Here is a 5202-nt window from a genome sequence, read left to right as displayed (position 1 = left end):
ACTTGCAACCAATAGGTGTGAACCCATTCTTGCAAATCAACAATAATTTCAATTTTGTCATCAAAACATTGAGTATGTTTTATGGCCTCTAACCATTTAAAACATTTGAGTCTATATATGGCCTCTAACCATTTTAGGGAATCTAGGTTTCGTCATAGCTTTCTTACAAGTCACAAACTCATTAATCTACATGATAATAGTTTGACTGCAAGTTGTAGGTTTCTTCACAATTTAATAGAAGAATCTCATAGTTTCATTGACCTGATCTCTATGTTTCTTTACTATCTAATAGAAGAATCTCATAGTTTCAGTGACTTGAATTCTATGCCTACTCGGGTATAGAACATCAAACATTAGAATATCAATAGCCACTTAAAGTCCTTTGAATATTCTGTTCTCCTTGAAGCACTTGTAAAGTCTTCTAAGAGATGTCTATTCTTTAAAGCCACTTCTAAAGTCTTAAAGAATAAGTTCGGATTTTCTGAAGCACTTCGAAAAGCCTCCGGAATGTCCGTTTATGTTTGTTGTTTGCCTCGAAAACTTTCGAGGTCTATTTTCTCCCACTTGTCATTTTGGAAACGAATCTCCAAAAGGACATTATTTCGAGCAAACAAACATTATGTGCTCAAAAATTCGTGGTAGAAACAATACCCTTGTGTCTCATTTGAATAAATCACAATGAAACATATATCTAGACTTGAGCCTTAGTTTGTTGAATAACAAACACTAAGCTCCCACTGAGTTTAGCAACTCTTTAGATATATATATATAATTGAAAAGATATCCTGAAATTACTTTTCAATAGCTTTGACGAATTTGGTTTAGTTTGGTGGTAGTTGAGCATTTTGTTTTAGAAATTATAGGAAAAGTCTTTATGATTCATCATTGATCGAATCAAGTACTAATCGACTTCGATCATTCCAACTTAGATATGCCATATCTTATGGACCTAGATTGTGAAATTACAACACACAATCATTGATGATCATATTTGGTCTCAAGTAATCATCAACATGATCTAACCTAGATCTTTATGATTTCTTGCCAAGTGGATTTTATACTTCTGAATCTTTGAACTAGCCAAACTTATATCACATTTGAGTAAATAAACCTATATTCACTCAAATCCATGTGAAATAATAAAGTCATAAAATCTTTCTTTAGCTTTGAACTCTATTGTCTAGGCGTTCTTAACAATAGTTCATATCTTTTGTTACTTTCAACAAGTAAGACTTGTCGTCTTAAATTGATCTAGAAATCAATCAACTTTCAAAAGTCCATTAAAATAGAGCTTTTGAATGTTAACTTGTTGATATGGTCTAAGCAACAATGCCAAAGATTTAGTGGAACTCAAATCAAGGGGTTGATTTGAACCTAGTAAAGTTCTTTAAAGAGTTGTTTGTTTTAATCAAGCATATTGACTCAACCTGTAATTGACCATTTCATTCAAATAAACAAACAAACATTGTTTTTGTTTTTCTTGAATGTGAGTCTTTCTGTGTTTGAAGCAGAAATTTAGGTATGCTGATTATGGAACAAAATAGCCATTAAGTTCCAGCCTTGAAAGGACTTAAAACAAACTAGATGACCCTACAACTAATGTAGTATTGCCATGCTTCATTTCCCACTTGTAGGTCATTAGTGTATCCTAGCTTCCATTGTTTGAGTTATTACCGAAGTAAGAACCTCAAGCGGTATATGATACCAAGGAAGTTTGATTGCTAGGTCACTTCTCTTTAAACTTATAGGTAGAACCGGAATCGTAAATTCCTTTCATTTGTTCCTTTGTTTTCCTATTTCTTGTACCCTTTCTTATAGTCTTAAGAATTGAATTCTTTAGTGTTGACTTTTATACTTTGTTAGACATGTCCAATGTCACCAACAAGGTTCTTTACCATTTTAATTTATGTTGAATATTCTGTTTCAACTAGATGATCTTACCAGAAGCTTCTAAAGTTCTCTAAGCATCGATCTATTCGAATGTCTAGGAACTAGACTCATTCGAGAATTAAATGGAAAAGATATTAGGTTGTTAACCATTGGTAAAGCTGAGCGTTTAAGCTCAATGCTTTATGATCTCAAAACTACATTGTATTTTGAATTCACAAGCACCAATCGGTTTGCCATTCGACTTTGATACTCGAAAACAACCATAAAAGTCGATATAAGAAACGTACATTTTAAATTGCTCACTTTCTCTCATTTCCGTGAATCGTTCTTGGATTCACTACCAATCGAGGAAATTTACTGTTACCTTTCTAAAAGGATTTATTGCAGTGCAAGATATTTAATTATAAACAATAATTAAAACATACATTGAAGCATGCAAAGTCTAAACATTTATCATGAATAATAACTTGAAATTAAAGCAACCATGCAATTCAAACAAGTTATTAGCATTTTATTCGATTTTATTGTTCCGGCAGGTGTGAATAAAATGATTCCAAGATCCTAAAACCATTGAAGAATTAAGCACAGTTTGTCGACTCAATTCTAAAACATTTTAGGTAAGCAAAAGCCTTTTGCTAATAGTCTAGAAACTACTCTTGGTTGATAGGTACGTCTAAGAACTTATTAGGAAAACCTATCGATTTTGCCACGACATAAAAGGACTCCTTACTTATATCGTTGAGTTTCACCAAAACTAACATGTACTCACAATTATTTGTGTACCTTGCCCCTTTAGGACCAATAAGTAACACCTCGCTGAGCGAAAACTATTACTAGATTGATGTAAAGGATATCCAAGCAAGTGTATATTTTGGCATGGCACCTTTTAACTCAATTTTTAAGTTTGGAACTTAAGGCTCTTACTATGTTGGTTAGATTTTAAGTGAACTAAAATCCTTAATCATGCAACATAATCAAGCTTTTGATCTCATGCATTTTAAGACATATTTAAAACAATAAATAACTTAAAACATGCATAAGATATTTGTGATCTAGTATGGCCCGACTTCATCTTGAAGCTTTGACTTCAAAGTCCGTTTTGAAAATCTCCGTGGGAGGCACCATTTTCTTCAAATAGGATAAGCTATAACTAATTACAACTATTTGATGGTACGCAGACCATATTTGAATTGAAAAATAACTTTGGTGCTTTAGACCAATTACATTCAAATTAATGGTACGCAGACCATATTTTCTATCCTATTTGGGCCATACTAGTCACTTCATAACCTGCAAAACAGTACATATACAATATATACCATTCACCCATTCATTATCATGAATGGCCCACATAGCTGGTTAGTAAAACACATTATACATCACGTAAACATTTGCAGCAATTAATCAAGGGCACCAATAATCTACCAATTATTCAGTCCTTATTAATTCTAATCGAGTTGTTTTAACCTTAAGGATTTGTAGACCTAATCAAGAGTTTATGACTAAAAGCACTCCCACTCAAACCAATAAATTCATATGCTTTACTAATTTTAAACATAAAATTGTATTTCTAGTCTAACCGGAAACATACAAATTTAATTAAAATTTAAAGCTCATATAAATTTATAATTGAATCCAAAAATTTAATTTTAATTTCAGTCACATTTAAATTAATTTATGATTTTAATTTTAGTAAAATAATTAGAATAAATGCCATTTATTATAATTATAATATTCAAAATTAAAATCCAAGAAATTAATTCAAATTATTAATTTTAAAATCAATTAAAATTACGTGAACTGAAATTTTCAAATTAAACATTCAAAAACGATCTAATCGAAACGCAAACATCCTATGCGTTGCACGCCCATGGGCTGTACGCACACAGCCATTGCTGGCCATGTGCGCGCAGCCCATGCGCTCGTTGCATAGCTGCTGCTGTCCCATACGCAAGCCTCCGCACAGCGCCCACCGCACGCGAGCTATCGCTCGCAGCGCGCGCGCGTTACCGCGCTCGCTGGTGCGCGAGATCGCTCGCTGGTGCGCGCGAGCCATCGCTCGCTGGGGCGCTGCATCGCTCGCTGGTGCGCGCGAGCCATCGCTCGCTGGCGCGCGAGATCGCTCGCTGCGCGCGCGCGAGCCATCGCTCGCTGGTGCGCGAGATCGCTCGCTGGGCGGGCGACGTCGCGCGCTGTGCGCGCGAGTGATGCTGTGCGCAGCGCTCGTGGCACGCGAGCTTGCGCTCGCTGCGCACGAGGTTGCGCGCTGTTGTGCGAGGCAGCGCGCGCTGTGGCGCAGCTCGCTTGCTGCCCACACGCGACTGCCTTGGCTCGCCCCTCGCCCATGCCCATCCGTTCATTGCTCGTGGCACACGACACAAGGCAGGGCTGCTGCCTTGCGCTCGTGCACTACGCCCTTGCTCATTGCATTCGTGCCGCACGGGCGACGAGCTCCCTTGCTCGTCGTCGCATGCCCGCATTATACAACACCCCTTAAGGGTAACACGAAGCGTCCATTGCTTCGTGCGTGCAAGTTATTTGAACGAATCGCATAAAAATTTAAAATTTATATTTAAAATTAATGACAAATTAATAAATAATATTAATTTCATAATTTTAGGGCGAAAAAATCGAAAATTTATTATCCAATTGATTTCCGATTGATATGGATTCAAGTCTAGGTCATAAAAATTTAAAATTTATCGTAAATTTACAATTTTTATGGTGGTTTTTAATCATAGGTTTCTAATTAAATTACAATTAATTATGAAAATCAAATTAATTCTAAATTATTCTAATTTTCAACAAATTAATCATAATTACAAATTAGATTGCATAATTAACAAGACTAGGCATTCAAACTTGTTAAACATATGCAGTAGGTCAATCAAAAATTCAAGATTTATCAACAAGAATCGCAAATATTTAATTTAACATCTTAAATTTACGAAATTTTGCATCCGAAAAACTAAAACCTTCGAAAAGTCATAGTTAGGCTTCGAATTTGAGAATTCTGGGTTCGGCAGAAAAATACTATTTTTGTCAAAATTTTAGAATGCCTTTTACATGCGGAATTGACACAAAAATCACTCAATTCGGATGAGTAATGAAGAAACTGCCGAAAAACTGCGTACATATAATTAAATAAACGCAATTTGCAATTAATTAACAATTACGAAAATTAATCACCCCTTTTAATTCTTGCAAATTTGTAATATTTAACCATGTTCATGCAATTTAGATTATGAAAATAATAAGGGGCTCGTGATACCACTGTTAGGTTATGATACATATGACATTTACATAAATCAT

This window comes from Spinacia oleracea, chromosome 3 (genome assembly GCF_020520425.1).
Source record: "Spinacia oleracea cultivar Varoflay chromosome 3, BTI_SOV_V1, whole genome shotgun sequence".
NCBI classification, from domain to species: Eukaryota; Viridiplantae; Streptophyta; class Magnoliopsida; order Caryophyllales; family Amaranthaceae; genus Spinacia; species Spinacia oleracea.
This window is presented reverse-complemented; position numbering follows the sequence as displayed.